The sequence below is a fragment of the Nipponia nippon genome, unplaced genomic scaffold, assembly GCF_047370975.1.
Source record: "Nipponia nippon isolate SJK-2023a ecotype South Korea unplaced genomic scaffold, ASM4737097v1 scaffold_5, whole genome shotgun sequence".
NCBI classification, from domain to species: domain Eukaryota; kingdom Metazoa; phylum Chordata; class Aves; order Pelecaniformes; family Threskiornithidae; genus Nipponia; species Nipponia nippon.
In genome coordinates this window covers 93,431,996-93,449,548 of record NW_028262369.1, presented here as the reverse complement: position 1 = coordinate 93,449,548, position 17,553 = coordinate 93,431,996, and the positions used below count along the sequence as shown (strand labels likewise).

Sequence of the window (17,553 nt, the reverse complement as noted above, 5' to 3'; positions counted from 1 at the left end):
ATGTGGACCAGAGTCCTTGGCTGAGACTGGGACCTGGCTAAACTCCATACTGAGAACACAGCCCTCTGGGAATATATATGTCCATCAGACATCCTTCATAACAGCTGAAAGTTTTAGGTCCTATCAGAGCAGAACCAGCATGCACTAAACCTAAGAACAACTGGCATAGCATACAGCCTTCAGGTGCAGGTGGAGATGATGTGAAAGCAAGTCTGGAAACTAAGAAAAGGTTTTGCATGCCTCCCCTAAGAGCTGGGACAAATTCAGGAAGAGAAAAGCTTTGGCCAACCCTGGCTTATTGTAATTACTTTGTTTGCATTGTGCTTTATCTTTCAGATGACCATCAGGCAGAGCTGAAGATATAAGAAACTTTCCCCCCCAGCAGCTGGAATATGCATAACAAGAAACCAGAAGACAGTCTGAGTCTGCCACAGAAAGAGCGGCTTTTCTTTTAGGTCCTGAAGGGAAGGATATCACTTTCAGGGTACCCACAAATCCTGGAAGACGACTCTGATAATTGCTCCACAGCTCTCATTTGTAATTCATTAGACTTCAGCAGCACAGGTTGCACAGTAATGTGTCTAGGATTCTTGAGAGGTAGAGAATAGTCAAGGCAACCTGATATTGAAAAAGCCAGTTTCAGTATCAGAATATTTTCAGGCAGAGAAGAGGGGATCCCACGCTATTTTTGTATGTTGATGCAAAATGCATCAGTGGTATTATCTGTCATTACTATTATTACCTCTGGTAAAAAGGAGAAAAATATTACCATTTTCATAAACCTGTATGTAGACTGCTATCCTCAGGAGAGACGTTGTGTCATAGACTGTCCAAATGCCAAAGCCAAGAGAAGTGTACACAACTGATGACCTAGAGAGTGATCGAAGATAACATTCCCTTGCTAACACTGTTTTTCCACTACCTAACGGAAAATTTGACTCCTAGAGACTTTGTGCTCATCACGTTCACTGGAGGTGCACAGTTGAAAGTCTTATTTATATGCTTGGTATCAAAACTTTCAAGGGACAGGAATGGCTCCCAAAGCTACGTAGGTCTTCTGTGACAGGACAGAACAAGCCTCCACCATTTGAAGAATAGATGCTAACATTTGGAATTGATTCCAGGCACATATGATCTGGTAGAAATAAAATCAAGATGGGTTGTTACATATACATCATGGTCTGCACTTCAGAGGAGACTGTTACATACTGAGTGTGAGTCTTAAATAGTTAAGAAGTGCAAAATAGACTGTGGAGTTTGTAAAACATTTTGCCTGCCAGCTAGCAAGATAAGGATAGAAAATAACTTAGTATGAGCAACTGCCACGGCAAGAACCTTTGATATTGACCCTCAAGGTAACAGAAGGATTGAACTGCACAATCCTGTACAAACAGTGATACTGGGCTGCAACAAAGTGAAGACATTTCCTATGAAATGGATTATAATGTGGAAATAAATTAAAAGAGAAAAGTGAGTTTACCCCTTGAAATAATGGTATTATTACCATTATCATCATCCTGAACTTGAATTTGACAATAAAAGAATTCAATGAAAGTCTGAGATGGCTCCCCAGCCTCTTTTCTTCTTTTGATACTAGAAAACAAATACTGTAAAACTCCTTTTCTCTCATATAAAAGAGAAGACAACCTGTGGCTCCTAGATTATATGAGCAGCTACTTTATTTGGAAGGTCTACTGTGAAGGCAACAGCTGTGGAGTATACAGATTCAAGTAAATATAGTGGAAAGGCAGGCTATATTTTAAGTGTCTTACATGAGACAGAGGAAGAAGCCACAACATTTCAGGATCAGACTATAAATGTATCCTTTCAAAATTCCATAAAGGTATTTTTTAGAATTTGAACTGTCATGGGATTGTCCTAGTAAAAACGGTTTGGCATGGGAAACTGAGTGGGTAGAGCAAAATGGAGAAGATAGAAAATGAAGTATTTTAGCACAAAGCTACAACTAAAAAAATGGAAACAACTGGAAGTGCCTAAAAGGGAAACATCACTATCACAGTAAGAAGAATAGGGACAAAAAAACCTCCAGTATTGCTGTTTTTTTCTTTACTTTTTTTATTATGCTCTTGGAAGAGATTACCCAAGCACTTTTTCCGCTGACAGTCAAGCAAGATATAATTAGACATAGTCAAGTAAATTTGATATGTGAAAATACAATGAGATTTTCTTCCTCTTTCAGCAACTTCTTCTAGCCAATTGAATACCCACATTGAGGAAGGAATACTGCATATTGCTAATATGCACAGATTTCAGGTCTGAGTGTCTATTTCAGTCATTAATTTAGAACTGTGAAGTGGCTTACATTTCTCTAACTCCAAAATTGGACTTGTAATGCCATGTAATTCATAACATGTTATTAGATTTTTTGCAGTAGATAGTAAAAGGAATAATTTTAAATAAAAGCAGAACCAATAAGCTGATAATTTGTTTTACACAGCTTTATCAGTATACTAGCATTCTACAAAATTAGAAATACAAAATTATTATATAAATGATCATCAGTTGGTCAGTATCTAGCAAATGAAGGAATATTCTTTATTATCAGTATTCAGAATTGAAGTCTCCTTGCAACATCTTTGTGACAGTGGCCTTTTGCCAATGTTAGAGAAACAGTTTCTTTCTGTTTCACAGTATCGTTAGGACACTACGACCTAGTAATGAGTTGCACTTGGCAAAATATGCAACTGATAGAGAATTAAGAAAAATGAGCGCTTCTTAGCTTGAGAGAAATCTTAGTGAACATGACACAATTTATAGTTTTAGCTAAATTAGCAGGTCAACTGTAACAAGCTAAAACCATTATGGAAACCACAAACTGATTTATGTAAGATTTTGTCTATAGTCTGTTCTCTAGCTGAGACTAACTCAGGTTTTCTAGACATTTTTGGCAATGAAAACAACGTCTGTAGGACAGATGTCTGGTGGAAACAGAGACAAAAGCAATGTGATAGAAGTAATCGTGCCAGATGTCCAGAGCAAGCCATTCTTCAAAATAAAATTAATTGATAGGAGATCCAGATCTTAAGGCACTAGTTACCCTTAGCCACGTACACCCTAGCAATAGCGACAGAGGTGAGACTCGTATGAATTTTAAAAGTAAAAACTACTATGTAGGTCAGTAGCTTTCCTTTCATAAAAAGTATTTTACAGCAATCACTTGAAAGGTTGCTATTATCCAGTGGCAGCTGACCAAAAAACATTTCTGCACAGAAATTTTCAGATTTTTCCTCAAAAGGTCAAACTCTTCTACATAAGGAAAAAGTAATTTTATGCTCAAAATCCAGTATTATATAAGACAGTGTAGGAAAAAGAAATTAATCATTCCTTACTGAAAATGCAGTGTTTAGGACTGTCAATTGGTTTAGTGTTTAGTTTAGTTTCTTTATGAGAATGAATGGAAATATAGGAAATTCCATTTAACCATAAGAAAAAAATTTTTTTTTACTGTGAAGGCGGTAAAAAAAATGGAACAGGCTGCCCAGGGGAGTTGTTCAAAACCCAACTGGACACAGCCCTGGGCACCCTGCTCTAGCTGACCCTGTTCGGAGCAGGGACTTTAGAGCAGACAGTCTCCAGAGGTCCCTTCCAGTGTCAACAATTCTGTGATTCTGTGAATGTGGAAAATACCAGTGTTTAGGAGTTTTCTTTAATTTCTTTAATTTATTATCAGTTCTTTTTCAAGAGCACCATATGTCTAAGTGTCATCTCCATATCTTGTTTGAAATTATGGTAGTTTTGATTTCCAAAGTTTTCTGTTTACTAGTTATGAAGCCATGCTGTAATTTTGATCTTACTATCCTCTAATCTGACTTACTTATACTCCCACTATCCTACTATCTTTCTCCTTTCCCTCCTTAAGTTTCCAAAGCACAGAAGTATTCTAATTTATAATATCTTTAATCTGGAATGTTCCTTTCCCTTCAAAATTGTTAAAATAATTTTTTTTTCACCAATCATTTTGTAAAACTTTACTGCACATTTTATTAGAAGCACTTCTCTGTGTTCTCCTTTAAAAAAAACGCAGTTGCTAACAGAAATGTGTGTTTCACTGTTTAGAATCACGGATTATGACTTTAGTATATTTTATACCTTTTATAAAATTGCTATTGTTATGGAACTGGTAGTTCCTGCATCACCTGATCCAGAAAAATCCAGTTTGTTCAGAAGAAATTATTTTTTAAACATGCACACAAAAATCTTAGCTCTTCATCCTTGAATGTCTACTGTAAACTAAGTACATTCAATATGCAATGTTATGAGTCAATTAAATATACAAGCCTTTTATTTTCACGGAAACACTTTCCACGGAAACGCCTAATGAATTAACACTACACAAATCCTACTGTCCTCACCTCCTGCTGATACTAGAAGTACTGAGCTACATGAGGAATTGTCCTTTCAAATTATCTACTAGCGTATTTACATATTAAACCTCTTTTGCAGGTACAGGTATGATTAGAACACATAAATTTCTGGGTTTGCATATGCAAGTATGCTGCGTGCAAATGCTAGCATTCATAAACGATTGGAAGTGCCACTTTGAAAACTGCTTTAGGTATTTGGTTCCTTGTTATGATATATACTGGCAAATCAGACCAATATTTGTCATTCTATCAATTTCGTAATAAAAATGTATAGTATTAGTAATGTGAGATATAATTTCTTAGAAGTAGATTTTCAGTGGGATTTTTGCAGTAACAAGTGACCAATGCTAATCATAAGTCTTGTTCTCTGCTTCACAGTAGAACTGTATTCCATTTTGGTAGGACACTTTACAGGCAAAAAGAGAAGCTTTGTAAACATCTACATTCATCATTACTAAAAATAAAATGCGTACACTAACAAAGGCATTTAATAATCAACACTTGTTTGAGAATCATATTGTTACAGGAAGCACTTCAGTAGGAATCCAACCATGTCCTCTTTTGAAATTTTATACGATATCTTCCTTTGAAAGTATTTCAGACAAATTTGTTATGGAAGAAGAAGAATTGATAATACCAAACAACAAACTTTGTAGAAAGTTCAAATAGCTGAGATTTTTAAAAAATAGAGCAGGTACCTTCCATATGATATGAGAGTCACTGAATTTTTTGGATGATGTAAAAGCAATCAAAGCACGTTTAGCTTCATTTTGGTTTGTTAGAACTACAAAAGAAGAAGGAAGAAACAGCAATTTGCAAGGAGATGGAAAACAAGGCAATATAAATAGAAAAAATAGTTACACTTAATGAGATTTGTTTTCATTGGAACTGCTGCTGGGTTTCACTTTCAAACTACAGAGTTATCTACTTTCATTTGACTAGAGACAACACTATGCAATCTGTCCGAGTTGCTTTGATTCTCTCACCAAATAAAAGAACAAGTGTGTCACACTTAAAGAGAGAAAACATTCAATTTAAGGAAATGAAAGAACAAAGAAAGAACCTACTTACTTTGTATACAAACATGAAGACAATTACATTAAAGATAGTAAATCACAGTCTGGCAAGGATGCTGGTGGAGAAATTCTGTCCTGACACAAACCCACAAGGAATTACTAAAATTCACAGGATTACTTTGAAAGAGCATAGTTGTGGTTTTGTTTATACTAAACTCTCTATCTCAATAGATTAGTTTTGTTCATTTTAGGAGTTGCTTCTAAACTTCCCCTTTATTGTAGTTTTCCATCATCGCCCTTCAGTCTCCCAGCGACTAATGACTTTTCCATCTCTCCCTGTGCTGCAGCAGTGCTTGCCACCTTTTTTCCTTCGAACTGTTTAACATCATTAAGTAATTTAAATTATCAAAGCAATTATTCCCAAACAGAATACAGTTTGACATTTGCTGCTTCGACTTCATGTCTCTTTCTGTCTTGCATTCTTAAAAGCTTATCGATTTCTCCAGGTGAAAACTGATACAATAAGATTTCGCCTCTTCCTAGAAGTCTTGCCTTGCTGGTACTTCTACACTCTCAGATCACCATAGCTACAGCATTACTACCAACTATGGATGTGCTTGGACCATCCATATGTTGCATCATGCTATTACATCCTTAAACATGCATTCTTTCACCACCTACTTATTACTTATGTCTCAGAAAAATTTTCCCCTCCAATTCAAAAGTCATACATATTATGTACTATAAAAGAATAACTGTATTTATACTACAGAGTTACGTTGCTTTAAATATCTTAGTACCCCTAGATAGTTAGCCAGAATGCAAAAACTGTACAGGCAGCATGTTCCCACTAGACTTCATGGTTCAACACAACTGCTCATTCAGCCTAAATGAAGGAGTCAATTCTCTATCTGAAAAGATTGCCAGGATACACCACGTATCTTAGATATGTACATAATCTTACCACATATCTTAGATATGTACAGAAATAAAAGTTAAGAACTTACTAAGGGCTTCAGAACAGTGTTCAAAATACCGAATATTAATTACAATTGGTGTTTTCCCTGTACGAAGACTACAAAATGTGACTTAAAACTGTATCAAGTTATCAAGGGTTCAGCCTGGGAGGATAAATGGTCAGCTGTAGACTACAGAAGCAGAGTCTTCAGGAACAGTCTCTAGCAAACACTGTGGCCAGAAATTTGGAATACATCTAATGGAATCTGATGGTAATTCCATGCAAGCTGCATCTAAGGATCTCTATCTCAAAGCATACCACTTCTAACTGGGACTGCATGGTAAGTGGCACTGCTACTGACTCGGCACTTTTTGCGTACCTGAGTTCCCTCCCAGAAAAAAAAGGAATCACTTTGTGAAGCAGAATGGAGGGTAACTAGGAAAAAAAGTTCTTTTCACAAATACATTATGTTTCTAGTAGCAATGATGCTGCAACTATGGTAGCCTGTGCATATAAATGATTTAAGCTGTATAGGGATAGTTAATATATTTACTAGACAAAACAATGTATTTGGTAGTTGCTTTACTTCAGGCCTAAAAAAGAAGTTATACCCCAGAAAGTCCAGCTGTTACTTCACTTAAGTCATTTGTCTAGTAAAAGATCCTACTTCTTCATACAAGCCTTGACTTACTTTGTGTTGTCTTATTTGCTGTTTCCAATTGTTGTAAATTAACAGAGTTCACGATAAGTGTGTGGTTACTTTTAATGCACTAAAAGGTTGTTGACTTCATCTTTCATTTCACTTTTGAATACTTTTTTTTTTACTGTACCTTTTGCTTTTTTAGTCCTTCTGATACTTGAATACTTCAAGCTCTTTCCTTTGCTAACAAAGTAAGCTACTGTCAGTGGTCAACATGTTAATTCAAGTATATGTTTTAACAGGATTCCCAGGCCCTAATAACCATTACTTCCTGCATTCATAATAAAAACAGTGTGAGATGGCTATGTTCTCACATATCAAACAAAACTTCAGGACAGCCCAGTTAAATGATTTGCCAACCTACAATTTGATATAGCACTAGCAATTTTCTAAGTCTTTCTCAATTATCCACATAGCTGTTTAGGACCTACCAGGTTAAATGCTAACCAGCACTACTAAAGTGTTTGATTTAAATAATTTGTTCCATGTTTTGAGATAACTTTGGTAAGCTTAAAATAAGAGGTTGAATGATACAAAGTATTTTTTTAAACAGTTTGCCAAACCTCAATGTGTTTCTTTACAACAACATATGGTATAGTCATTATTTAAAGGCAGGTTCTCGGCAGTACACATCTTTCACTATAGGGATTGAAACTGGGGACCCATCTGCTCGTATCTGTTAAATTCTCCATACAATTTCAAACATTTGCTGAACTGATGACACTTTCAAATATGGTAGGATTTTTATAACATAGGTGAATAACAGGAACATGATTTCACTTTAACCAAAATCATCTTAAATTGTGGTCAGAGAAAAGAAAAAAGGGAATAAACAGCTGCAGTACTGAATCATGTTAAACACAATGACAGGGCTGTGTAATACAGGCTCCATGTTATAAAGCTTTCTTTTTTCCTTTAAACTAAGGAATGTGCAAATGGTAATCACACTAGCTCCACAGAAAAGGACTTTACAGCACACCCAAAAATGTGGAGGTGATCTCTTTTATTGGGGCAACTAAAAATGTAAAGAAGAAGTCTTTGAGAAATTTTATTATAATTTGCTTTATCAGAGCTTGTAAGCAGTAAAAAAGAAAATCAAAGGGTTGCCCTGTGTGGTGCCTCTTGGTAAAATAATCAGCTTTGAAGTTATTCTTTGGATAACACAAGACACTGGGTTAAGTAAGGGGCACCTCCTTAGGATTTATTCCCATTTGACATGCCAAACATATGTAAATTTTATACCAAACTAAATGTGAAAACATGTATTATACTAAGCAACCCTATAAACACTACGATTGTTCCCTAAATAACTGTGCAGCTGAGAAAAAGACAGAGGAGAACACAGGAGAGTAAAATCAAGAAAAATCTAGGGGGAAAAAATTACAAAATGAAAGAAAAACTGAACCACTGATCCGTCAATATTCTTATACTGGCCACTCCCCAGCCAGAGTAATATATCACGCTTCAACAAGTCATCAGCTATGACAACTTAGACAACAAATGATCTGTACCTATATACAGAATAAATTAAATCAGATTTGTTCTTCATCTGGTAGCCATCATATTTTGACAGTTAATTATGTTCATTTAAAGAAACACATCCCCATTTGCTATAACTAAAATGCTCACTATGACTGAAAATGTGTTCTGTGTTCTGTGTGAACCTTCTGAAAAAAAGACCACAGCTCCTCCTACACTGTTCAGATAACTCAATGAACACTACATATTTTTGTTCATTGTTCCTTTGAAGGCACAGAACATTTGCAAAAGGTGTGACTTTTTGATGCTGCTATGGTCATTATAGTTTCCTGCTGGTACTTCCGTACAACCTCATTATTGGAATTAGCAAACTGTAGCTTTTCCTTGATATATATTCATTGCCAGTTGACTCTATTTTATCATCACAATATACTTACTGTCTGATTACATTAAATTAATTGAAAAATTCTGTCTCTTGGCAGCAAATACCACAGGAAAAAAAAATCCATCGAAAATGATGATTTACATTTCTGATACTATTTTGCCACTGGAATATGGTATAGTAGTTCAAATACACTGTGGCTTTCCAGTAAAGTAATCTCAGACAAGACAGCATGAAATTCCTCAAATTAATCTAGGTGATTTTTAAATGCTACATAGGAATCATACCATGCCAAAATGAAGGCAAGTATAAGAGGGAGTCAATAAAGAAAAAAATCTAGGTGTCAAATCGTATTTGTGGAAACTACTGATGCATAAAAATATACAGCAGTAAGTATCGCAGCTAGTCTACTGCAATAACTTTTGCTTCATTTTGATAGTGGATGGGATTATCAAGCTGGAGCAGATCACTGAAGAAGCATTTTGTACAATAAAGATCATACCACAGTAGTAAAAATTTTAGGATACTTTCAGTCCTCAGCCACAGACCCTTCATCTTTTGATAACATTCTGCTTGTTGAGTGAAGATTTTAATGAAAACAGTATTTCAGAACTTCCTTCCTTTGTGAGTATATGTCCTCACCTTAACCTTATTTTAACATTGTTTTTTGTGTGGGCGTTTATTGTATTGTAGAGTATGGCAAATCTGATAAGACAAAAGCAAAGACTGAGCCCAGTCTTATTGTATCAGAATGGCTGAAATAATCACATATCCTGCAAAAACCTGGGAATTTCTGATCCTACTTGCAGATATAGAATGGATACACAGTTTTTGATTACAGAAAATTCTCTTGCAGTCAAACACAAAGCTAAACCTCAGTGGTATTCTCTGATGAACAATCAACATGGCTCATTTCCTGGGCTTTGGGAGAAAAACTGTTTCTTGCACAACCTAGTGAACTGAGAATAACAGGAATGATATGCTTGATGACAGCAGCAACATAGAATCTAAAAAATACCCCAGAAGACTGCACTTTTGAATGAAAGTATGTATGTCATAGGGACGGCACATAGGATGTTCGATCCCAAAAGATTTGCTTCTTTCAGTGCCCTATAAGCTACAGCTGTAACTGTCACAACCACACATTACCTGGATAGTTAATTCCCCCCAGACATTCTAACTTGTTTCTAAAAAGATCACAACAGATATTAAAAGACAACAAAAAACCAGTAATTTACATTCTGGTTTCCAAAGGAAACAAAATGATTTCCTTTACCTACATTTTATTTTATTATAGCTTCTTTTCATGCTTCATGATGCAAAAAAAGTGTAATTGTCTGGGTTTGTTACCTCACAGGACAGATTTTTTTCAGATATAATGGAAATATTATTCCCAGTTCTTTGGGTATTTTTTGCAAAGAGAGTTTCCTAATCTCTGCTCTCACCATAAATCATCAACCAATTATGTAACTGAGAAAAGATCCATGCTGCTTCCACCTGAGTCTGTTAGTATCATTCCTGAAATTCAAAAGTGGTTGGCTGCTGCAGAACAGCAGCCTTCACACAACAGCATGGTACAACAGCATATCCCTGTTCTTGGAGGGTATATTCAATCCTTAACATCTCATCAGTCTCATGAACAATAATGACTGTCCAATTAATTTGAATATATTAAGCACATTCATACTACCAGCTGGATTCCTACACATACCTAGAGGAAAACCAAAGAAGACTGAACAACTTAGTGTGAGCAGAGGTCCTGGCAGCATGCACCATAGAAATTGTTCACCGCAGAAAAAGAATTCAAACTTCTTATGGATGCATTTGTCTGTAGGAACTTACAGGTCTTCTAGAGTTCTTGCACTGACCAATCATATTGACATATATTTTCTTTAACCTTTACATTTAAAAAAGTAATCCTACCATCAAGAGATTACGGTTTGAAAGATATTCCCTTTACAGGCAATCCTTTTCAAAATTATTCATAATATATTTTCCTGTGCTTCTGGTAACTGTCAAAAATTGGCTTCATATCAGATGGAATATTGGTCTGATTTAATACAGCATTTCCTGTTTGGATATTTAACTAATTCCAGTATTTTCTCCAGGGCTTGAGTTTTCACTAAGAAGGCATACTGCAATAGCCTCCAGTGAAGGCTGCTTCAGTGCTCATTTCCTGAATCTGATCTTGACTTCTGAGAGAATTAACCATTTAGTTTAGGGAGCTGCTAACTCTTAAAGTGGTCGAGACGTCCGTCTTCACAACTATTTCCTTCGCAACTCTGACAATAGAATTTAGTTGGAATAATTTGAAAGCTTGTTCCATAAGAGCAAGGACTCCAAATTTCCAAACCATTAATAACTGAAATTACTGATAAATATTTCTGCATGTAAAAATGAATATTCCATATCTATAAATGAGGGGGAAAAGAGACTTGGACAACAAACAATAAATGTAAGCTCCTTTGGAAACGGCAAGGCTTCTTAGGACTCAGCTCATTAATTTTCCCTGGGAGATATGCAACTGAAATTCAGTGAGAGTTAAACACTTGACTCCCTTAGGTTCTTTAAAATCCCAGATGAAGTGATATTTAACTAATTCCCACACTATTAGAAATTAGCCATTTGGCACAACGATGCAATCTAATTGTTGGTCACTATAATAGATTCAGTCCCCGGCACAGCATTTAATGACGTCATTATAGGAGCTCACACGGCCTGTCCCGCGGGGCTAACAGCAGCTGAGTTTACTGGCCTGAAAGCCCAGTCACCCGGAGCGCAATACAAGGAAAGCAGTTGCATTGGAGGATGCCTCTCATTACCTGCAGTGAGGTTGTGTACGTGCATGCAGCTTTCCACAAGCACTTTTTGCTTTTCAGAAGCATGAGTATTCTACACGTTAGAAGTAATATATTCTTTGGGTGTGACCATCCTCACACATTCTATAAAATCGGTGAAATTAGATCCCTCCCTGACATGTATGGAATAAAATTAGACATCTCTGGAGAGATTTGCTGTCGGACAGCAAGAGTTTTTCTCCCCTTTCCTAGTTTGCTTTCCCTCTTTCATTCTGAGTGCCCTGGCTTTGCTGCCAGAAATTTCTAAGCGGGTGAGCTCACTCTCCCCCCGCTCCCTCCTTTCTTTCCTCCTTTCTCCCCCCCCTCTGCCCGCCGGTGGGTTTCAATGGGCTCCTGCAGCTCCTCGGGCGGGCAGCATTCCGTTGCCAGGCAACTCCCTGAAAAGCAGCACATGCTGCCGCTGCCCAGACAGAGCCTGCCCGTCTGCTCCAGGGATGCTGTGGCCTAATTTCTACCTCTGTTGTGTCAGGCACAAAAGGGAACATCTCCAGAGTAGAGGGTTAGGGAGTACTGAATTATCTGCACTTTTTTCATTTGGGTGGTTTTTCCCCTGCTCTCCTGATCGGGTGCATCCCCTTCCATCCCAGGGCCCCCAGAAGTCATGCATGTCTAATCTGCATGCATGCGTTTGGGACTCTTCACTGGGCTTTGTACAATACTGACAATTTTCTGTTAGCTTTTGGCTGAGTTAATAGTACTTATGGAGATCTGTTAAGCTTTCCTGTAGCTCTCCCATAAGGGCAGTTTTGCATGTAAATTCTCAAGGCCATTCATCTTTTCCTACCTGACTCTTTATTGCCTGGGTGTTTTGGTTTTTTTAAAAGCCTCTTTAGGAATGCAAGCATAGCTTTTCTTATTTTCCCTCCTTTCACTGTGCTTTCTGGAGAACAAAGAACAGCAAACTAAGAAATTCCTTTGGTTTTTCCACAGCCTGAAGAAAGATCACTGCTTTATCCATGGATTTAGTTTTGGACTGCCTAATCTTCTCAAAAGGCAGGCCCATACAGATTCAGATTTTGTGGTTTGAACTCAGCTCTGCAATCACAATCCTTCACTGTCTATTACAGACAGTATTATCATTAGGTAAAAAACAGCAGTCAGAATAAGAAGCAAGCTTCCTTATATTTATTGCTAGCTTTCTTAAACTTATTGTTAGCATGTTTTTAATATGCAGGTTGCTTATGTTAGCTGCCTTTTGTCAGTTCTGGTACCAACTCAGCAGCTCACTCAACCTGCAAGTAAACGGGAACCTCGGAGAGAAGCTGCACTGTATTCAGCCTGACAGGGTCTAATATTGCTCTGGTGCTCTGGGTATTCCTCCGATCCTTCTCTCACTTCTGGACCAAGTCTGAAGTCCCAGTTCTAATCTACAAATCCCTAATTTGGTTAGTGTGCATCTACTTTAAGGGCAGCCAGGTATCTTCATCTACCGATCCCTAGAGTCAGCACTACACTACAAATTTCTGCCAGCATAGCTACATCAACACAAACTGTGAAAAACCCATAACCTCCAGCTGACACTGCCGTACCAGTAAACGCCTGGTTCAGCCCCGTTTATGCCATCAGGGCAGCACATTTGTCAGCTTAGTTTGTGCCTTCAGAAATGTGCTGTAATTAAACAGGGAAAAACCACAGTGGCATGGGAAAACATGGAAATCACAGATGCCCTGTAACAGGTAAGACCAGGGCCAGTGTCTGTGGACACGTTACAAGAAAGACTGTGAGACACAGAGATCCAGTGGCTCTGTAGAAGAAAGGTCCCAGCCCAAATGTTCTTGTTCTTCACAGTGGCACAGTACTTATGAGATTGCAGCCACTTTTTGTTCCAGTGTACTTTATGTGTATAGTGCTGTGGATAAGATTCTGCCTATCTTTTTCTTATCTTTCCCTTACCTCGTACACAAAGGATCAAAACTGTTCAACTGTGTGTAGCCATGGCTCTGCAACACTAAACACAAATGGAGTGGTGAAGTCTCATCCTTTCGGAGCAAAAGGATATTTCAGTCCCTGAGAGCTTCACGTGCTAGGCAATCACCACATTATTTAGAAAATGTTTTGAGACCTTCTGGAAAGAAAGCTGCTATGTAAAGGCAGAACAATAGTTAGTACTTGCATGAGTCACACATATACAACTTTCAGTATTATACAACTCCTCCAATGTCCTTCCTCCCCAAACACACTCTGTTTAAGATGAAACATGGGACTTCTCTCCCTCAAAACCACAACTTATTAGCACTAAAGAAACAACAAAATGTATTAACATAACATTAAAAATTCACACTCCCATTTGAAGTCAACCTCAGAGGGAAAATAAGGCCCCAGAACTGCTTATGGCCATGGCAAAGCTAATGAAAAAAAAAAAAAAAAGTCATCCTTTGCCAAACAGGTAAAGAACTGAAGAATAACAACACAAGCCAATTCACCACACGGATACCAATTTCTTACTCACTGTCCAGAGTCAGTCTATGTGTTTCTCTACATATTTTCGGATCTCGCATCAAGATGATACTACAGTTTGGCCCACAGCCAGAAAGTGGCAAGTGAAATAATGTTCCAGTACTTGCACTGTGAACACACAGCTGGCTTCAAAGGGAAATGGACTAATCCTACTTCATTTCCCTTCTTCAGTATGTGTTTAAAGAGCTTTGGTGCACTGAAGGAAATCGACCAGAATTCATTAGTTCCCTTCTGATTCAGCTCATTGCTGTTGGAAAGGGAAACAGGTCGGGATTGCAGGATCCTACTCAATTTCCTTTTGAAGTAGACTTTAAGCCAATTCTGCTCTCAGTTGTACACACACAGATCTTCACTCATAATGCATATATTTAAATGCAATACCTCTCCAAGCTGGCTAAAACAAATTAAGACTATGAAGGGAAGAAGAAATATTAAATAATAATTTTTTAAAAAAGATAATCTATTTGACTTTGTACCATTGAGAACTGTTGCCTGAGAGCATTCCTGAGAAACAAAGTCAGAAAATCAAGAGAGGAACTTCTAGAAAGAGACGCAGGAGAAAAGAGAGGGGGGAAAACCTAACTGAGACTATGAAAAGATTACAAGGAAGGAAAAACGAAGAATAATTTTATAAATATGTCATATACAGGTTTTGCTATTCAATGGAAAATTACAGCAAACTAAACCACTGATTGTAATAGCTAAAGCAAATCCTAGGGATCATTTTGATCTTGTTCAGAGGTGATTTTGGAAATGGAGACATGAAGCTTAATCACTTGCTCTGGACAGAAAGTTTTTCTTCCTGTTCATAATCAGATCTCTCCATTTCTCTCTTTAGAGCTCATGTCATATTTTTATGAGCCTCTCAAGGTTACCAGAAGCAATAGGATTTCAAGTGATTCCAGGCTATATCTTGTTCACTTTAAGGCCACTGCTTTTGAGACAATAAGCCAGAATCAACACTCTTCCAAAGCAAACCTACAATTAACCACCTAAGCAGAAAGTGGCTTGTGACAAATAAAGCAGAACAGAAGAAAGCTACAGAGTTCATGATGGGACCATGGCTTCACTTGAATCAAATAAGCACAACATGTAAAAATCACTTTTTGTAACTGTAGTGAAGACAAAAAGTATTATTGCTGTAATGAACTGTCGCTTAAGCTTGAGCTGTGATACTTTAAATGGTGAACAGCCTTATGAATTTGGTTTCCCTTCTAATTAGAGGTCCATGAGCTTGAAGCAGTATATTGCACAGAAAACATGTCCTGGAGTTGGAATCAACTGAAAAGCCTTTAAAATAGCAACACTGTAGCTGAGAAGACATGGGTGATTCCAAAAACCTTAAGTTTTAGAAGGTTTTATTGTCTGAAGTTGTAGAGGTGTCTGAGGAGCATTATGTGACAATTTACAAATTTGATTCCTTACCAGTTAGCTGCAGAAATATAGTACAAACACAATTTATATCCTGAACTAATAGCTTCTCAGCAGAGGAAAATGAAGGACAATTAGAGAGCAAGTAATGGCTCAGTGATTCTGTAGAACACCGTACCACCTACAGAGTGAGTTAAAATGAGATTATTTTCCTTTGCTATTCTATGTCAACCTCAGTTTACAGCTTTCACTTTTATCACTAGACCATAATTTAAAATGTTATTCAACCTACCCTAGAAAAAGTTATATGACATTTATAACTTAAAAAGGCTGAGAGCTTCATATAGAAGTGTTGGGGTAGACACAGCAATAACATAGATAATCTGTTCTCTTTGCATGTACAACTTATTTTCTCACTCCAAAGACAAAGGTTGAATGTCCCATCCCTCTTTAGTTGCAATGAATGGATATTGTACAGGAAGAAATCAGTCACCACTTGTAGATAACATCACAAACAAATACATACATGAAACAAAGGCATTTCACAGCTCAAACATTCAAAGTCAAAACTAGTTTATTGGGCATTTTTCTCATTTTTGTTGTTTAATGTACTTCAGTTTCAAAGTACAAGTCAGTAGATGATACAAAGGCAATCTAGCTCAATCAGCTCAGTGAGTATAACTACAGTTTTTTAATCCTTTCTTGTTTGCCGCATTTATGTCTCTGTTATTCTTATTCGTTTGCCACCCTGATTACATAAAAGATTTTTCTTTTGCATTTCCTTTGCAAAATCTGCATTCTCTTTCTTCATACCTGCTCAGTTTCGCTGTCTCTCATAAAGAACCATTTCCTTTCATTCATGCTGGGCATACATAGGGCTTAAACTTCACTTGATGTCACCTCAGAATTCAAATTGCCCTCCAATTTGAGATAAATTATTCTGGATAAAACTATATTCTAAATGTATCCAAGCCCTCAACAGAGATGAGAATTTTGTTTTTACTGCCAGAAACATTTCAGCTTGCAAAACATATTCCGGCAAAACCTCCCCTTGATTCCTAATGTAAAGAGCCATAGGTTGCTTTTCTGAAAATAAAAATGAAGTGCAGAATGAGAAATGTAGTTCAATAACCTAACCAACCATGGAGACAGAGTTACTATTTACAAATCGGAGTTAGTATATGCAAGGAGAATTGGGGTCTTGAAGACATAACAGGAAAAGAAAACATCCTTTGATTTAGATCAGAGATGTCTCTTAGACTTCAAATGGGAGGCAGCGGAATACTGAGGGAGAGAGATTAAATACTGTGGCAAGAGGTAGAGAAGAGTGATAGAGGAACACCTGCCCCTGTTGCTGTTCTTTAACAGGTACCAAATGACCATGTGTGTCTGCAAGCAAGACTTAGTACACTGTGGAGACTGACACAGGCTGCCCAGTGGAGGAACGAAAGGGAAACAAAAGTGATCAGGGAGCCAGGAAATATCAAGTCCTCCCACTATGCACTGCACATAGTGCAAACGCTTGTGCAGACCACCCGGACAACAAAGGCACTGCATGTTGTTTGAGCAACTCATCCTTCTACTTATGCACAATTAGGAAAGGAGGGACAGGGATCGTGGATGCCACATAACCTTACACTGACCTTGGTAATAGGTACTCTGAAAACACATGATGGTTACTTCAAATTACAGACACAGATATACCACCTGCATTCATCAACCGTACCTCCTAGTCCCAACACCTTTTTTTGGACATCACAAACTAAGAAGAGTTAGATTTGATATCTACAAACTTACTCTCACTAAGAGGTTTAACCTATGACTTGTCAATATTATCCCATCTCCTTGATTCTTCAAATACAAAATATCACAAACCACTAGCAATTCAACATTCCCTCTGAACAGTACAGCCTCCTAAGCATGAGGTTCAGAATTTTGACATTACGT

General features: G+C 37.3%; 1 protein-coding gene across 1 annotated transcript in view; it reads right to left on the bottom strand.

Moving 5' to 3' along the window:
• Positions 1-17,553, bottom strand: part of THSD7B (thrombospondin type 1 domain containing 7B) — a 540,474-nt gene that overhangs the window by 514,264 nt on the left and 8,657 nt on the right. The window lies entirely within an intron of this gene.